The sequence below is a fragment of the Cnephaeus nilssonii genome (assembly GCF_951640355.1).
Source record: "Cnephaeus nilssonii genome assembly, chromosome: 11".
In the NCBI taxonomy this organism is placed as follows: Eukaryota; Metazoa; Chordata; class Mammalia; order Chiroptera; family Vespertilionidae; genus Cnephaeus; species Cnephaeus nilssonii.
The window spans coordinates 38,008,402-38,027,828 of NC_137082.1; the positions used below are offsets into that span (position 1 = coordinate 38,008,402).

A 19,427-nucleotide genomic window follows, 5' to 3' on the forward strand; every position below is an offset into this window, starting at 1 on the left:
CTAGACCGTGACGAGGGTCTCCCAGTTGACAAGTGACAGGGCTGAGCCAAGGCTGTAGGGCTCTGGACGCCTGGTCCAGTGCTGGGAGCTGCCAGGAGCCTCCCATGTCATTGTGGGCCTTAGAGCCACTTCAAAGGACCTCTGCCCGCTGCTTTGGGCCTTTCCACTAGAGCCTCATTTCCTGCCTCTGTCATGTGATCCCCCACACCTCTATCTCCCTTTGGGTTCCCATAGCCCTTTACTTCCCTTCCACCGTCCCCACCCCCTTATCTCCCTGGTAAACTGTCTGGTTTCCACTTGAACCCCTGGGGGAGGCACTTCCTTTGGGGCACCTCAGTTTCCTCATCTCTGAAGTGGGATAATATGAGTCATGGCTCCCACGAGGTCCTGAGAGGACTGACACAATGCACTTAATGCATTAACTTGATAAATAGGAGTGGGGAAGAACCAGACACGGGCTCCAGTCCTTCTTCCTCTGGCAGCTGGCACCCCTTCCTGTGACTCAGTTTCTGAACCTGTAGAATGGGCATGAGCCTTGCACTTAGTAGGGCCCAGAGGAGAATGGAGTGAGGCTGTACCTTAGGGGCTTACTTGGTGGCTGATGGCTGGCTCTGTGTCACTGTTCTGGGGGAGGGTGGTCCAGTAGATACCTCCCCTGTGTCCAAAGGCAAGTCATGTAGCCTTGCTGAGCCTCAGCCTCGGCACCTCTCCCTTGTGAAGATTAAACCAGCTCGTGGCTTGACTCTCTTGGATACTCAGGAAATGCTAAGTCTTTCTTTTTCCCTTCTCCTCCCTCAGGGGGGCTCAGATAGTATCCAGTCTTGGGTAATTCTCCAGACCTGGACTGCTATGTTGAGAAGCATTCTGAGGCTCAGTCTTGGCTTCATGGGAAAGAGCACTGCGATAGATTAGTAATGTCTGCCATGGGCAGAGGATTAAAGAACATCCTATGTGTGCCACGAGTTTGTTATTCCTGATTTATTCTGACCTTCTCTTCACAGATGGGGGAAATGAGGCCAGAAAGACCCAGGACGTATTATCCAAGCTGGGAGAAAAATGCACATCTTTTGTCTTTTGATCCAGGGCTCTCCCTACCCAGCCAGCCTGCCCCTTCCCACAGCCTGGGTGGGGCTGAGTCAAGGGGGTCAGTGATCAGAGAGGATCCTAGAACTGGAAGCCAACACCGCCATTTCCCTCCTCCTTGCTGTGGGGAGCGAGTGACTTCCCTACCACTGGGCCCCAACCCCTCCCCTCCCCCTGGAACTACCCAGAGACATTCTAGAATGAAATGGGAAGCCAGAGGGAAGGAGAACTGGATGACCTTGGCCAGCTCCCTTCCTGCTCTGGTCCTCAGTTTCCTCATCTGTGCGGCGAGGGCTCTTCCCTCACTGAGGCTCTGTGGTGGGGATCGTACCCCACAGGGTGGGCCTAGCAGAGTCCTCTTCTTTGATGCCCACCGTGGGGCTGTTAAGACACTCTGGGATGGGTCCTTTGAACCCTCAAGCTTCCAGTGCTGGGGGAGGGAAGTTGGGGTTGGGTGGTGTTGGGAAGTTCGGCCTCCCCGTTAAGGGTCGATTACCTTCTCCTGGGCTGCTTTGTCCAGGTTTGTGGCCTTGACTTTTACTCTGTTCGAGGTCAATGTCTTTGCATTGTGCTCTTCCCACCCAGGTCATAGCAGGTGACCCATTCCATCCCTTGCCCCATCATGGGCTGGGTAGAACTTTTGTTCCTATTACATCGCAGAGGAGACTGAGGCCCAGAAAGGCCAAGGGCTGGGGCCATGGTCGCCCAGCACAGTGAAGTGTGAGCCCAGACTTCTGGCTTCTGGGTGGTTTTCGACACCCGAGTCCCACTGCGTGTGCACCTGCGTGGCTGGAATCTTTCCCTAGGCAAGGCTGAGTGTGCTGCTGAGGTATCGTGACTCTGGACTGCCAGCTCTGACTGATGGATCTCCACTTGGGTCTGGAGAACTCTGATCTTGCAGAGAACTCTCAGGCCTCAGGACTGGCATATCAGGGTGCTCAGTGGATGTTAGCAAGGCCTTTGGAGCTGGTTGGATCTGGGCTCGAATCCTGGCTCTGCCACTTGTTCGCTGTGTGTGATTGTGGGAAAATGATGGCTCTGAGCTTTAGTCTCCCTGTCTGTGAAGTGGGGTGACAGTACCAGTACCAGCTTTGACAAGGTGATGTGAGCATCAGGTGAGCTAATGTGTGCAGGGCCTGTACACAGGACATGCTGAATATTTCTGAGTGCCTGTGATTATGAAGGTAGGTCCCTGGCAAGGTGGGATTGCTGGGCCTCTGCAGGCCAATTGATTCCAAGGAGTGAGCCTGGACACACCTCTGACCATGGTGGCCTTGACCTATGGGGTGGGGCTGAGGAAAGGTTAACTAGAGACAGACAAGTTTGGTGGCTGGATAGATTGGAAGTCACCAGCTCTAACCAGCCTGTCTGAGCCCAGCTCCCGCCTCAACCCTTGCCCACTTGTAACTCGTCAAGGCCTCTCTGTGCCCTCATCCCTGACATTCAGTACTCCCCCCCCCACCCCCCCCCACCCCCCTGAGTGCATCCGTCTCTCCAAAGGTGGCCGCTGGTTAAGCACTGGGTACTTTGTATCTTTGCCCACTTGGCCTGGGAGGCAGCTGAGGCTAAGAGAGGCCAGGATGGACCCAGGCTCCATAGCACGGGCTCCTGTAGGTGCTGCTGGTCTGGGCCAGAGCTCTGCCCTCTCCCTTATCCCCCCATCATCTCCCACATTCCCCTCCCACTCAGGTGACCCTTTAGCCTTTCTGAACCACTGGCTGTCTTCCTGCTTGCCCTGGGATGTCTAGCTTCCACGCCTTTGCCTCTGGGGGTCCCACAGCCTCTGTGCCCTGCCTCTCAATACCCTTCTAGTGGCTAAGCTGCCTCTGTCTCCCGAAAGCTTTTCCTGACTATCCTCTGCCCCAACCGGAGCCCATTCTTCCCTCCTCTGCCCTCCCTCATGGCTCTGACATGTTCTGCCTTAGATGGCAAGCCATAGGATTCTTTTTATTGTTTAATCTTCACCCGAGGGCAAGCTTAGAGAGAGGTGGGGGTAGGTGGGGGTGGAGAGAAAAAGAGAGAAACAATAATGAATAACGTCAATTGGTTGCCTTTCCTATGTGCCCTGACAAGGAATCGAACCTGCAACCTTGCAGTGCACAGGACAATGCTTGACCAACTGAGCCACTCTGGCTGGGCAAGCCATAGGATTCTTTTTTTTTTTTTTAAATATATATTTTTTATTGATTTCAGAGAGGAAGGGGGAGAGAGAGAGAAATATCAATGATGAGAGAATCATTGATCAGCTGCCTCCTGCATGCTCCACACTGGGGATCGAGCCTGCAACCCAGGCATATGCCCTGACCCAGAATCGAACCGTGACCGTCTGGTTCATAGATCGACGCTCAACCACTGAACCACGCCGGCTGGGCAGCCATAGAATTCTTTTTGCTGCCATGGGAGAGCGGTGATAATCATCATTCTGAAGGGTGAAGCACTTTCCACCATCACCTCTGAGGATCCCCAAGCAGGGCTGGGAGGGAAGCAGGCCCGTCGTAATAATCTTCTTTTGGCAGATGGGGAAACTGAGGCCCCATTTCTGGGTCATGCCAGGTATTCTCTGTGCTTGGACAGATGGAACTGAACCTGCCCCCCTCTCCCCATCCCCATGGGCCCCCTCTCTCATAGTCCCTTGAAGCCTCAACTTATTGTCAAAAGGAGCATCTGCAGGTTCAGAGAGGTGAACTGACTTGCCTGAAGTCACACAGCCTGGAAGGCTGGCAGAGCTGGGAGGGTTCCTTTTAGGAATTAAAGAGGCAGGCTGTCTCCGCATTCCCACCACTTCCGAGTGCAGAATCAGATACAACCAGGATCTTGAAGGAACAGTGAGCCGCATGGACCAGCCCTGGGTTCCTTTAATAGTCATTCATTCCTTCGGCACCGGTGAACGCTTGTCTGATCCTCACAGCATCCCTGAGAGGCAGCACTTCTGGCTCCATTTCACCGAAGAGGAAACAGGCTCAGAGAAGCAAAGGGACTTGCCCAAGGTCATCCAGCGCCTGGATTTGGACCCAGGGCCTTCTGAGCACCGCAGGCCTGCCCCATCCTCCAGGCCAAGTCCTTCTGTTCCCCCTGCCTGACCCCTGACACTTCCCCAGCCCCTCCCGCGTTTCTCTCAGGGCAGGGTGAAGGCCAGGCGCCTCTTCGGTAAGCACTCCGGCTCCTAGCCCAGGGTCTTCTCCTTTACTTCTAACGGCTGTCACCCACTAGCTGTGTGGCTCAGTGAATCAGTTCACCTTTCTGTGCCTCGATTTTCCCATCTGAAAAACGGGTCAAATGGCAGTCTCCACATCCTGGGCTTGTTCGAAGAATCAAGTGAGTTATTGTGCAAGACGTGCTCGGCAATACCAGCACATAGTAAGCTCTCAATAAATGTTCGTTGTTATTTTATTATAATTTGCATCAACCTGAAGAGGAACGGAATGACAGCCCTATTCTCTAGATGGGAAAACCGAAACTCAGAGAAAGGAAATAGGGTCCACCAGGCCACAGTAGGGTGTCACAGCCAGAGGTTCCTGGGGCACATCCCACTTTCCAGATGGGGAAACTGTCCCCTTCCAGGACTCAGTTTTCTTATCTGTGCAATGGGTCTGTGCATATTGTGAAGGAGACAGTCTCATCACATTGTACCAACGTGCCTCCTCACTCAGCAGCTAGCCAACTAGGGGGGAGTTAATTCTGCCTAGGCAGGTGGGATTGTGCCCTGTATACTTTGCCCCTGAAATGTGCCAAGTCCCCAAGGCTGGGCCTGAGTAGGAGGCTGCTCCAGGCCCCACCAGGCCTTCTGGGTGCGCTGTGACTGCTGGCACCGAGGACCCACCATATCACCTGGCCCACCTGCCTCCTCGGCTGTGTCCTTTGGGCAAATGGCTTCTCTTTTTGAGCCTCAGTTTACTCATCTATGAGATGGGTGCAGGAGTCTTTTCCTCATAGGCATGCTGAGAAGACTTGATAATCTCGTTCTGCTCACATGCCTGCCCATGCCAGGCTTACAGAAAGTGCCCAGTCAGTGGTCAAGGGCAAAAAGATGGCAGGATTCTGATTGGCAGGAGGGGAACAACATTCCAGGCAAAGGATCCATGCAAGCGAAGGCTCTGAGGGGGCCAGTTTAGGGAGCACCCCGTAGCTAGGTGGGGTAAGTGGGAGAGGACCCTCCCTTCCAGGATTTGGATTGGCCCTGTGGGACGTGGTTGGGGTATCACTGCCGATGGCGATGAGGTTGACTTCTCTGCTTTTCAATCTTTAGATTTCCTTTCGATCCTTGGGAGCGGCCAACTGCCCTCCCCACCCCCACCCCTGCCAGGTGTTCCCGAAGGCCCTGGAACCAGATGAGCCGCAGTTCTATTTGGGGACAATTCTGCTGTTCCCGTTTCTCTCCTGCGCCCTAGTTTTAGAAACAACGTGGGTTTGGTTACCAGTTGGCCATTTGCAGAGGCCCCCCTCTGCCTACACCTGAGGTCCGTGGACTGCGGGCAAAATGGGACTCAGCACTGCCACGGGCAGTTGCTCCTGCCCTCTGCCCCTGGGTTTTCTGGGTAGGGAGTCGGCAGCTGGACTCTCGATTACCTGCTGGTGATGTCTGGTCCTTGTGCTGGGTGCTGGGGACCCCAAATGTACACTTTGGGAGCAGCCTGCACGGTGGGGGAGCCAGACACAGACCCTGCTCATTGCCCTGCCGTGGGGGAGGTGCCGTGGGAGCTGTGGCAGTCCATTACCAATGCCAGAAGGGCTTCCCGGAGGAGGTGATCCCTGGCCTGAGGCTGAATGGTAAGCAGGAACTCGGGAGGAAAAAAGAAGGCTGAGGGCTTGCTGGGGAGAAGGCAGCAGGGGCAAAGATCTGGAGGTGGGAAATAGTTGGTGTGTGCAGACATAGCCTGGGGAGGTAGGGAGCTGCAGGTCGTGTACAAGGCCATTAGAGGATGAGTAGGTTGATCAGGCCTGGGGCTGCTAGGAGCAGGGCAGGCCTCCTGCTGAAGGTGTGAAGAGAGGACAGAGAAGGGTCAGACTGGGCTCAGGTGCTCAATCACTGTTGTCAGGTGAAGGCAGCCCACCAGAGGCTGGGGTTCCAGATGGGGATCAAGAACCCCCACTTGGGGCAGAAGGTTGAGGCTGGTCTGGGGCTTTGGAGGGAGTGAGTCAGGGAAGACTTCCTGGAAGAAGTGGTGCATGTGACATACCTGGAAGGTTGGGATGATTCTCTGCGGCGGCGAGGTGGGGCTTGAGCAAGGGCCTGAAGGTCCTGCAGGAGCGGTTCCTCTTGTGGGAGCTCAGAGGAGCGGAGGAGATCTAACCTGAGAGGTGGCTAGTGCCAATCCGTGCTGGGGACGTCTGCATGCTGTCCGGGGGCAGTGAGGAGAGGCTGCTGTAGGACTGACTTACCCAGCACTGTGGGTAGTGCCTGGCTCAGGTGAGGTGGCTTTGGTGAGGTGGCCCTGGGGGCTGCACCGAGAGCAGATGAGCCTGGAAAGAAGGTGGGTGCTGGCTGGCCAGGCAGTTGGTAGGTCTGGGTTGAAAGGGGAACAGCGGGGTGAGGGGTGGGGGGCCTCTACCCTCTGGCCTGCCTGCCCTTACGTCCTTTCCCTGCAGGTGCCCTGACTGGCAGGAAGTGGCGGGGACTTGTTGGGGCCTGGCCGGCAGATTCCAGAAGTGCCTGGGATATCGGCTGGGTGTGTGGCAAGAGCTCTGGGTGCAGGGACCAGCCTCCCTCCCATAGGTAACCTCCGCAGAGCAAAGGTCTCCCTGTTGGGGGAAGGGCTCGGCATGGTCGCCCACCTGTGCTTCCAGAAAGGCCCCTCCACCCTCTTGAGCCCAGAGGGTCCCTACTCCAGACAGGGTGTGTTGAGAGCTGTAGCTGACAACTCTGGTGCCAGATGGGCCTGAAGCTTTGGTCTTTGCTGGCTGGGAGATCTTGGCCAAGTAACTTTGGCCTTTCTGAGCCTTGGTTCCCCCGTCTACAGAAATGGGGGTCATCCCAGGGCCTCCCGCCCCCCTCCTAGAGAGCATTAGTGAGATTTTAGAGGGCTGTGCCCAGCACCGTGCCAGCTCCTGCGATGGGGCTTTGGAGCTGTCGGTCCAAGCTTACTGGGGGTTCTGGGACTTGCTGGGCAGCTGAGGGCGACTTCCGGTCTGCCCCAGGCTCTCAGCACTGAGGACAAAGCCCCTTTGTGGTGCGACAGATGGAGCCTGGGAGCCCCCGCTCTTTGGGGACTGAAGGGCCACCTGCCCCTCCTCCTCACCCAGTTCCCGAGGGGGAAGGAGTTTCCTCAGACTGAGAGGATGGGAAATGAAAGTTGGGTTGTGCAGGAGGAGTGGCCAGGCTGGCTGCAGCTGCTGCTGAGGCCAGAGCCTGGCTGGTGAACGTGGGAAAGCCGTTCCCCTCTTGGGCCACCTTCTCGGGGCCACAGGCATCTCTGACAAATCTCAGGCCCACTGTGTGTGCGCCCTGTTCACTTACCCATCCATCCACCCATCCATCCATCCATCCATCCATCCATCCATCCTTCCTTCCATCCATCCATCCATCCATCCATCCATCCATCCTTCCTTCCTTCCTTCCTTCCTTCCTTCCTTCCTTCCTTCCTTCCTTCCATCCATCCATCCATCCATCCATCCATCCTTCCTTCCTTCCTTCCATCCATCCATCCATCCATCCATCCATCCATCCATCCATCCTTCCTTCCTTCCTTCCATCCATCCTTCCATCCATCCATCCATCCATCCATCCATCCATCCATCCATCCATCCATGTGTTCACTCATTCATTAATTACCAAGTGCCCACTCCACGCTAGGCGCTGTGCTTTGGGCCAGTGTCTGCTCTGACCAGATGGTGCCCAATCATCCCAGCTGCTAACTGTTCTGAATCTTACACCCACTACACAGTGTTCAGCTGTGAGTGTGACAGAAGTGTCCCCTGTCCTCATCAGACATGTACTCATACAGTGAGTTATGTGTTAGAACTGTGGGCTGGGCCAGGAAGGAGAAGTTGAAGGCTCTCACTTGGGCTGGGGGAGGTCAGAAAGGACTTCTGTGAGGAGGTAGTTTTTACATTGAGACGCAGAGAGCAGGCTGTCTGGGTGTGTTGCCATTTGAACAGGTGGTCAGGGAAGGCCTCGCTGAGTAGGTGTCATTTCAGTGAAGCTCCTGAAGGAAGTGAGGGAATTAGGCGTGAGTATCTCGGGGAAGTGCGCTCTGCGTGGAGGAAGGACAGAGGGCCCGAGGCAGGGGTGTACTGGATTCTTAGGGAAAGGGGACGCGGCCAGTGTGGAAGCGGAATGAATGAAGGGCGTGGGCTGGTTGAGTCCACTGTAAGGGTCGGAGGCCCCTGAGAGGACTTGGTTCTCGGTCTTTGAGTTCAGGGGCTGTGAGCCTAATAAGCAAAAGTTACTGGTTCAGATTGACACTTGAGAAAGGTTTTCTGCCCCCGATTGGCCAACCTTTGGGAAGAGGCTGGGCGGAGGGAAGGAGGGGGACTCAGGATGTGTTTGGAGGTGGGACTGACAGGGCTTGGGACTGGGTTACATGGGGGACAGGAGGAATCATTCTTCCTCTCTTAGGCTGCTGATCATGAGGGGCTGAGATCATGGGGTTCAGGTTCGTGTTCGCTCCCCTTCTTCCTAATGTATCTGGAGGCACATAGGCCCTCACTTTGTCCTGAGGGCTGGACTGAGTCCTCCTGCTGCTATACCTTAGCCCAAACTGGCAGGATCCCACCCATTTCACAGATGACAAAACTGAGGTCCCTACCTCACAGTGCTGTAAGGAGTACCAGATGAAACAGTGCATGTAAAGCGCCGAGCCTGATGCCAGGCATACAATACAGTAAGCGCTCAGTATCAGCAGGTGTTTTTGTTTAGTGATCAGCAGGTAGTGTTGTTTCTGTGGGGAGTAAGGACATGTGTGCGAGTCTGGGCTCTGGCCATGTCCACCCCTAGAGCTGGGCTTTGGGGTAGGGCCGGAGTTGCTGAGGGGCCTCTTCTCGGTACCTCAGCACCTTGGCATTGAAGGACCTGGAACCCATGCCCAGCACCACTTTCCACGGAGTGCAAAAGGTCACGGGGTTGGCTCATGCTACGCCATAGCTTGGCACAGAGCAGGGCTTTACGCGCATCTCCTGCTGCTTTGTCTTGCGCCAGTGCCGCCACTTCCGGGCCGTGCCCTTCTCTCTAAGGTTTCCAGGCTGGCTGGGCCCTGGCGGGAAGGGATGCGGCCCTCCACAGGGCAAGTCAGGCAGGGCCCGGGGCTGGAAAGGGGGCCCCTCCCGCCCAGGAAGAAACCTAAGAACTTTCAGGGCCTGGACCGGTCCCCTCTCTGCAGGACTGAGATTGGTGGGAGCGCCGCGGTCTACTCGCTTAGCCTCTGCTCTCCCCCGGCTGCGGGTCTCTTCTCCGGCAGCCCCCTCCACCGCTCTGCCAGGGCCAGCTTGAGCCTGCAGGGCCCCGCCCCGCCCCAGCCACACTGGCGGAGCCGGTTTGAGGCCTGTCAGCCCCTAGCGTGTTTGCAGCAAGAATATGGGACCAGACACGTTCTGGCTGCCCTGGCCCACAGACAGCCCCCGGCTCACTCGTCATTCACTCCTTGCTCATTCAGCAAACATCCTCTGGTACCTGGTCCACGTCCAAGCTCCTGCCAGGCGGGGCTCTGGGTCTGAAGTTGTCTCAGACTTGCACATTGCTCTGCACGTTGCTCTGTATGTCAGGGTGATCAGAGGCCCTGCCACCTGGATGTGCCAGGCAGTGGCGGGAGAGTACAGTGGTCGGGGCATAGGCTGTGGTGGGGCCGGACAGACCCAGGGCAGAGGCCTATACCTATTCATCTTGTGGGGTCCTGGGTAGGATCCATTCATCCACCCCTCCGTCCTTCCCTCCATCACTCCATTTCCACCCCCCCTTCCATAAATATTTACTGAGCACTACCATGTGCCAGACAATGTTCTAGAGGCAAAGAACCAACCAGACAAAACCCCTGCTCTCGCAGAGCTGACATTCTAGGTGAGGAGACAAAAGCACAACAAAGGAGGGAAATACGCACACAGTTTGTAAGAGTGACACGTGCTGTGGGTCAAAGGGAAACTGCGCAGGGGCTGGAATGCTGGCGGGGCGTGAGGAATGGGTTGTGGTTAGATGGGGCCCTGGGAAGGAAGACCTCTCCCAGAAGCTCACATCCAAGCATGGGAGGCGAGTCTTGTTGCTCCCTGGGGGTATCGAATGCAGGTAGAGGGAACAGCCAGTGCCGAGACCCTAAGGTAGGGGAGTGTAGGAGGAACAGCAAGGAGGGGAGGAGAACACAATGAGTGAGGGGCAGAATGGAAGAAGAAAAGGGTAAACTGATCCAGGGACCAATGAAGGAGGGTCTCTGGACCATTGTCATGCTGGCTTTTAACCATAATGCTGGCTTTTAACTCCGAGGGAAATGAGGGCCATGGGATGGTTCTGAGTGCATCTGGCTGCTGTGTGGAGAACAGACCGTGGGGTGGGGTGGGGGGTGAGGGCGGAGGCAGGTGGATTACTGCGTTAGTCCAGCGAGGGGAGGGGGCGATAATCGTTTGCCCAGGCTGGGGGCAGTTGGTGGAAGGGGGAGAGGGGCTAAACATTGTTTTTTTGTTATTTCATTTAATCTTCTCTTTAAAACTCTATTATGTAGGCATATTAGTATAATGAACCCCCAGAAGCCCATCACTGAGCCCCAAACACCATCAACCCACGGCCTGTCCTGCCCCCTCCACACCCATCTGTCGCATCCCCATCCTGTGCCATTGAAAGCAAATCCCACATGTCATATTTCATGTGTAAATCTTTCAATATGTCTGTCTGAGAGAGAAGGACTCATGTTAAAAAAGTAGCCACAAAACCATAATCCCTCTAAAAGAAATGAGCGGTAATTCCTTAACGGCACCAAAAATCCCCTTCTCCCACATGTATTTTTTGATGCGTCTGGGCCTCCCTCTCTTTACCATAAAGTGAGCTTCACAGCGGCCCCTCCTCCCAGGCTCCTGTGAGAGAATCCAGGTGAGATGCTGAGCACTGGGCCTCGCATATCGTAGGTATTCAGCAAGTACCAGCTGCTGCTGTTATGGATCGATGACACACACTGACGGGACATTTGTTTAGGTCTGGGCTCAAAGTAGTTCATGAATAGGAATTCATTTAATTCTCACAACAATCCTTGGAGGTAGCTTATTATTTCTGTCCCTATTTTATGGGTGAGGAAACGGAGGCACAGAGTGGTGGAGTAACTTTCCCAAGGTCACACAGCTAGAAAGAGCCAGAGGTGAGTTTTGAACCTAGGCAGTCTGGCTCTTAATCCCCATGTTATGGGAGCTATGTGAGCCCAGAAAAAGAGGGGCCAGGTGAGGTCAGGTGTTGCCTGTGGTCAGATAATAGGGACACTGGAGTTCATGTGGGGGCAGAGGAGGTGGATGGTGAAGCTTCAGGGAGCAATTAGCATGTGCGAAGATCTGGAAGCGAGAGGGTAATTATGAGTTGAAGGGAAGGTCCAGGGGTAAGGAGAGAGCATGCAGCAGGCCCTCCTCCATCCTTAGCCGTAACCTTGTGGGCTTTACGGGTTTTGGCCATCTTGCTGACCACAGATGGGGAGGTTTGGACCTTCCCAAGGGCACACATCCTGGGCAGGCCACCTTTGGGCTTTGAGAGTCGGGGGAGGGGGTTAGCTCAGGCTGACTGTGCGGGGCCTGGCCACCAGGTGCTCCTGCCCACCAGTCTCCCTGAAGGGAGTTACTGTGTGCGCGTGGGGGGTCGGGGGGGGGGGGGGCACTGTGTGTTCTCAGAGCAGAGAAGCAGTCAGAGCTGCTGGCAGGAAATAGCGGGCACCGTGGGCAGGGGCCAGCTGGTGACTGTCCCCCCAAGGCCTATCAGCCAACAGCTAGTGGGGGTGCGGCAGCTGGGAGGCCCCGGGAGAGATGACCTTGGAGTGGTTGGTAGAGAACATAACGTCACCTCAGTGTTCCCTGTGCTCACCCCCTGATACTGGGGGTCTGCTAAAGAGTCCTGGGCACGCCAGAACCGGTTTGGCTCAGTGGATAGAGCGTCGGCCTGCCGACTCAAGGGTCCCAGGTTCGATTCCGGTCAAGGGCATGTACCTTGGTTGCGGGCACATCCCCAGTAGGGAGTGTGCAGGAGGCAGCTGATTGATGTTTCTCTATCATCGATGTTTCTAACTCTCTATCCCTCTCTCTTCCACTCTGTAAAAAATCAATAAAATATATTTAAAAAAAAAAAAAAAGAGTCCTGGGCACGCCAGGGCCTCTGTCCAGGTGCAGGTGCTGAGGCCCGAGGGGAGGCATGACTTGCCCAAGGTCACACAGCGGTTCTGATGGAGGCCTTCCGCTCAGCCCTGTGCTGGGCAGCCCTCATCAGGTCAGGCCAGTGGGTACCTGGCCGGTCCCTGGTACCTGCCTGGTCTGTGGGTTTGGAGCCAGCTTCTCCTTTTCCAGCTTCACCTCAGCCAGCACTCTTGGGTCTGGTGCTCCAGGAATCTTATCTTTAGTCCCAGGGCCCACACCCTCATTCGAGGGCTGGCCTCCGCCTTGCTGTGTGACCTGGGCCTGGGCACGCCCCTCCGAGTTCTCTTCACGCCTGTCCAAAGGCCAGCCGTGACCCAGTGAGGCTGGGGCCCACTCGGCCAGATCTCTCAACTGATAACTCCCTGCACCTCGGACTTTCCCACCTGAGGGGCTTTGCACATGCCGTGCCCACCTCCCGGGCTGCCCTTCCCATGCCTCCTTTCAGATGCAGTGGAGAGAGGATGGCTTTGGCATCACTGTGATCTGGGTTGGCATTCTATCTCTCTACTTCCTGACTGGGGCAGCTTCCTGGAGCCCCCATGTCCTCAGGGAAGGGATGCAGCCCCCATCTGTGAACCGGGCACGTTGGTGTGCCCTCTCCCATGCTGCTCCGGCCCAGCTTCGTCCTCTGTGGGCAGGGCCGGTGCTGGCGGGTCCTGCCCCACAGGGCTGTGGCGAGGAAGGATGGAGCGGCAGTGGGGGACCCAGCCTTGGGCGTTTAGAGGGGTCACATATTCACTCCGTAAGTGGTCCTCTTGGGCTTTGTGGCCTTGGGCCAGCCACTCTCCCTGCTCCAGCCTCCATTTCCCCGAAGGGAAAACGGACTGTTCCTGCGATAGGATACCCAGCGAGAGCCAGTGGGACCAGTGGCATTGGTAAGAGGCTGATAGTGGTCTGGGGCCAGGAGGGCCAGGAGGGCCAGGGCTCCCAGCTGGCCCTCTGCTGTCTTGGATGGTGGCCAGGGCACCTGACTTCCCTGAGCCTCCTTCTGCCCCCTCCTCTGAAAGACCCTGTGTAGCAGGGTCCTGGTGAGAACTGGAGAGCGGAACAGTGACAATGGAAATAATAATGTTAGCAGCAATAGTCACAGCACGGCCTGTGTGCCCAGGGCTTGGCATGGGTAAGCTCACTGGCCTTTGCTACTGCCTGGGAATGACTATGGGCATCTCTATGGTACTGAAGAAGGTTTTTGTTTAAGAGAGAAGAGAGAGAGAGAGAGAGAGAGAGAGAGAGAGAGAGAGAGAGAGAGAGAGAAACATTGGTGTGAGAAAGAGAGAAATGTTGGTCGGCCACCTCCCATAAGTGCCCCAACCAGGGTTCGAACCCACAACCTGGATATGTGCCCTGACCAGGAATTGAACCCGCCACCCCTCGGCGTACCGGATGACGCTTCAACCCACTGAGCCACACTGGCCAGGGCTGAAGGAGGTTTTGGTTGATTTCCCAGAGTCCTTCTATGTCACAGCAGGAGCCCATGGTGCTATACCCCACCTGGTTCGGGCAGGTGCCTGATGGGGCCTTTGTGCTCCCCTCTCTCCAGAGGCAGGATGATGGCTGCCAATGGGCCTTTCCTTCCCCACCGCCTCCTCCCTCCTCTGTCCCCACACATTCCTGCCACACCTCCACCACCCACTCCCCTCCCCCCCCCTTGGGCCATTGTTATCAGGAGACATTCCTGGACTGCCTGAGAACAGCTTCCACCTTGGGCCCTTCTGAGAGGGGGTGCGTTCACTGATATAGGCCCTGCCAGTGGCTCCCTTGGGGGATGGGCCCTGGGCACGAGGCTGTGAAGCCCAGTCTGCGCCTGCCAGCTGATGCCGTCTCTTATGAACTGTGTGACCTTAGGCAAGCAACTTGACCTCTCTGTGCTCAGTTTTCTCATCTGCAAAGTGGGGCTGTCCACATAGGGCTGCATGGGTCTCCCGGGCTCGTGTGTGTTGTGCACTTCTTAGCATGGTGTCTGGCACACAGGAGTCTCTCTACCCATCAACTAGCTGTTGTTAGCATCTGAGAACCAATTGTCCCTCCTCCTTGTGGGCCCCCAGTTTAGACCGCATCTGTATCCACCTTCTGCTGAGTGCCCATCAAGAGGGTCCCTGTGGGCTTTCTCTTCTCCAGGCCTGTGGCACGAGGAGTGGGCAGAGCCGAGAGAGCTATTTTCAGAAGCCGAGAGCCTGCTGTGTGACCTTAGGTTGCTCCTTTTCCGCTCTGAGCCTCCTATTTCTGGTCTGCTCTGTGAGCACTTGGACCTGGGGAAGGCCCTCGGCCCTCATTGTCCCCATCACTGCACTGTCTGCAATTCCTTCCTTGGCTGGCCTTTTGTTTGTCTTTCCCACTATAGTGCCTGGCCCATAGTAGGTGCTCAGCTAAGCTTTGTTGAAGGAGCCGATCGATGCACGGTGATGGAGTGAATACCCAGGGCTTTCTTATTCCCAAGCCCTTTGCCAGGAGCATCATCCCCAGTCATCTCTGCCTGTGGAACTCCTTGTCCTTGAAGCCCTTCTCAAATGCTGCCTCTGCTGGGAAGCCTTTCCTGGTGTCTCCCAGTCGGAGGGGATGCTGGTGCTCTGAACACGTGGTCTGAGGATCGCTGGTGGCCCCTGCTACAGTCCACCTTGGCACACATAGTACCACGTGAATAATCAGCTAGACCCATGCACTTACGAGGAGCCGCACGTGGTGGGGAGCCCTGTGCCTGCGAGGTCTTATTTAATCCTCCACAACAACCTTGCAAGGTAGCTGTTATAATTATCCCTCTCTTTGCAGAATTCAGAGGCTCAGAGAAGTGAAGTAATTGCCCAGCTATGAGAGAGCGAGCCAGGATTTGAAACCAGGTAAGCCTACATTTTTTCTTAAGAGGGAAAGAAAAAGCATTGATACACACACAGTAAAAAATAATTCAAACAGTACAAAAGAAACAGGAAAAAGAAATCTCTTTGCACCCAGGTCTCTCTGCCAGAGCTATCCATTGAGAGGTGTTTCTGGTGTGTCCTTCTAGGGAAATCCAGGCATACATAAGCGTAAATCTCGGAAACATTATTTTAAAAAAGGTAGTACATGGTATACCCTGTTCTGTACCTGTGTTCTCTTAACAGGGTATCTTAGAGATAATTTTGTGCTGCTTCCTTCTTTTAAAAAAAAATTTAAATCTTTATTGTCGAAAGTTTTACGTATTGCTCTTTCTTTTTCATGGTTGCATAGAACTCATTGTGTGGATGGAGACCATGCTTTATTTAATCAGCAAGAATACTTTGGTTGTTTCCAGACTTTGCCTAATTATAGACAATTCTGCGATGAATATCCCCAGTCATAGGCTTAGCATTTGTGTGTGAGAATGCTTTTTGGATGAATCCCAAGTTGCAAGGTCATAGGGTGTGTGCAGTTGTAATTTTGATGTATATTACCAGGTTACCCTTCAGGGACTGTGCTGATGTACCCTCACACCATACCGTCCAGTTTGCCTCACTCTCACCAACACAGCTTGCTGTGGAATTTTGGGATCTTTGCCAACCTAATAGATGATCAATGGCCTCTGGTGTAGTTTTCCCCCCCCACGAACTTTAGTTTTTAATTTTTATTTACTTCAAAAAGTTTTCATTGAATTTATTGGAATAACATCCTATCTAATAAAAGAGTAATATGCAAATTAACCATCACTCTGCTACACTCACAAGCCACTCCCACAGGCCATGCCCATGAGCCAGTCAGGAGCAAATAAACCCAACCAAGATGGCTACCGGCTACAGAGAGCAGGAGGGAGGCTTGGGTTTCCCCCGCAATGGAGGAAGCCAAGCTTTCTGCCTGCCCTTGCTGGCCTAGGCCTCCACTCACGGCTACAAAGTTTCAATTATAGAAGATACATAAATCCAAACAGAAATGGCGGCAGCCACGGAGCTGGAAAGAGCTGATGTTCAGTTTAGGCTAGGGTTGCCCCTGGCGATGGAGGAAGTCAAGCTTTCCACACACCCTGGCCGGCCCAGGCCTCCGCTTAAGGCTACAAAGTTTCAATTATAGAAGATACATAAATCTCAACAGAAATGGCTGCCGCCACGGAGCAAGCAGAAGGCTTGGCTCCGCTCCAGGCTACAAAGTTTCAATTGTAGAATATAGATAAACCCCACATACCAGGGCCTCCGCTTAGGTCGCCAGGGGGTGTGGCTGGCCTGCAAACCACCACAGGCCCCTCGCCCAGGCCACCCCACACCCCAAGGGAACCCCCACCCTGATCCAGGACATCCTTCAGGGCAAACCAGCCGACCTCCACCTGTGCACCAGGCCTCTATCCTATCTAATAAAAGAGTAATATGCAGATTGACCATCACTCCCACACACAAGATGGCTGCCCCCATGTGGACACAAGATGGCCACCACAAGATGGCCAGCAGGGGAGGGCAGTTGGGAGGGCCCAGGCCTGCAAGGGAGGGCAGTTGAGGGGGACCAGGCCTGCAGGGGAGGGCAGTTAGGGGTGACCAGGCCTGCAGGGGAGGGCAGTTAGGGGCAAACAGGCTGGCAGGGGAGCAGTTAGGCATCAATCAGGCTGGCAGGGGAGTGGTTAGGGGGTGATCAGGCTGGCAGGCAGAAGCAGTTAGGGGCAATCAGGAAGGCAGGAAGGTGAGCAGTTGGGAGCCAGCAGTCCTGGATTGTGAAAGGGATGTCCGACTGCCTGTTTAGGCCCGATCCCTTGGGATCGGGCCTAAACAGGCAGTCGGACATCCCTCTAGGGGTCCCAGATTGGAGAGGGTGCAGGCTGGGCTGAGGGACACCCCCCCCACACACAAATGTGGTGCACCGGGCCTCTAGTTGGTTAATAAAACCATACAGGTTTCAAGTGTACAGTTCTATAACACATCATCTGCCTATTGCATTGGATAGTCACCACCCAAGTTTTGTTTTTTTTTAAATAGTACAGCTTTACTGAGAAATACTTCACATACCAACCAATTCACCCATTTAAAGTGCATTATTTAATGTTTTTTTAGTATATTCACAGAGTTTTGCAATCGTCACCACAGTCAATTTTAGAATATTATCCCCAAAAGAAACTGTGTGCCCATTAGTCACTCTCCACTTCCCCTCAAACCTTCTTCCCCAGTCCCAGGCAACCACGAGTCTAGTTTCTGTTTCTGTACATTTGCCTATTTTGGACATTTCTATGAAATCATACAAGATGGTGTCCTTTGTGTCTGGCTTCTTTCACTTAGTATAATGTTTTCAAGATTAATTCATGCGGTTGCAGTACTTCATTCCTTTTTCTTGCCAAATAATATTCTGTTATATGGATATGTCACATTTTATTTATCCGTTCATCCAGTGACGGACAAATGGCTTGTTTCCACTTCTTGGTTATTATGAATAATGCTGCTATGAACACGTGTGTACAAGTTTTTATGTAGATTTTTTTTTCCTTCTGAGGTATAATATTAGGAGCAGAACTTCTGGCTCATATGATAACTCGGTGTTTAACTTTTTGAGGAAGTGCCAGGCTGTTTTCCAAAATGGCTGCACCATTGTACATTCCTGCCGGCAATGTGTGAAGTTTCCAGTTTCTCCACATCCTTGCCAACCACTTGCTGTAATCTGTCTTAATTGTAGCCATCCTAGTGTGTGCGAAGTGTGATCTCATTGTGGTTTTGATTGGCATTTCTCCAATGACGAATGCTATGGAGCATCTTTTCATGCAATTATTGGCCCCTGGTATATCTTTCTCTGGAGAAATATCTATTCAAATCCCTTGCCCACTTTTTATATTGGGTCCTTTGTCTTTTTGTTGTTGAGTTATGAGAATTCTTTATATATTCTGGATACAAGTTCCTTATCAGATATGTGGTCTACAAACATTTCCTCCCATTCTTTGGATTCTTTTTACTTCCTTGATGGTGTTCTTCGGCACCTAAAAGTTTTTATTGTTGATGAAGTCCAGTTTAACTTTTCTTTTTTTGTTTGTGCTCTAAGGATTCAGTGTGATCCAAGGTTTGGTGCCTGTATGTTGTGATAAGAAATTTAAAAGGTGTACCTGTATATTTAGCTGTGTGATCCATTTTGAGTTCATTTTTATAGGGTTTGAGGAAAGAGTCCAGCTTCTTTGCTTTGCATGTGGGTATTCAGTTGTTTCTACACCATTTGTTGAAAAGACTGTTCTTTCTCCATTGAATAGTACAAGTACACGAGTCAAAAATCAATGGAGTGTAAATGTGCAGGTTTATTTCTGGACCCTTAAATTCTGTCCATTGATTTGTAAGTCTATCCTCAGACCAGTACCACAGTGTAGATTATTGGAGCTTTGCAGCAAGTTTTGAAATTGAGAAGTGTGAACCCTCAAACTTTGTTTTTCTTATTTAAGATTGTTTTGGCTATTTCTGGTCCCTTGGCTTTCCATATGAATTTTAGGATCAGTGCTGGCTTCGGCAGCACATATACTAAAATTGGAACAATAGAAGATTAGCATGGTCCCTGTGCAAGGATGACATGCAAATTCGTGAAGAGTTCCATATTAAAAAAAAAAATTAGGATCAGTTTTTCAATTTTTGCAAAGTACCTAGTTGGAATATTGATAGGGGTTGTGTTGAATCTGTGGGTCAATTTGGGGACTTTTGCCATCTTAGCAATGTTTAGTTTTCCAATCCATGAATATGGGATGTCTTTTTATTTATTTAGATCTTTAATTTCTTTCAACAATTTTTGTAGTTTTCAGAGTTTAAGTTTTGCACTTTTTTTGTTAAAAAAGTATTCTTTTGATATTGTACATTGTTTCCTTAATTTTATTTTTGGATTGTTCATTGCTAGTATATAGAAATACAATTTATTTTTATAGTGTGATCTGGTAACTTACAACCTTGCCAAACTTGTTTACTAGTTCTAATAATTTTTTTTAGTGGGATCCTTAGGATTTTCTATATGTAAGACCATGTCATCTGCAAATAGAGATAGTTTTATTTCTTTCTTTCCAATTAGGATGCCTTTTATGTCCTCTTTTTTCCTGGCTAGAACTCCAGTACAGTGTTGAATAGAAGTGGTGAGAGTGGACATTCTTGTCTTGTTCCAGC

At 52.9% G+C, this 19,427-nt stretch overlaps 1 protein-coding gene across 1 annotated transcript in view; it reads left to right on the plus strand.

Moving 5' to 3' along the window:
- Window positions 1-19,427, plus strand: part of SRC (SRC proto-oncogene, non-receptor tyrosine kinase) — a 52,879-nt gene that overhangs the window by 3,664 nt on the left and 29,788 nt on the right. Inside the window, exon 2 of the mRNA XM_079784789.1 lies at window positions 15,151-15,218. The gene's annotated coding sequence lies outside the window, so the exon portion shown is untranslated. The remainder of the gene's footprint in view (window positions 1-15,150; window positions 15,219-19,427) is intronic.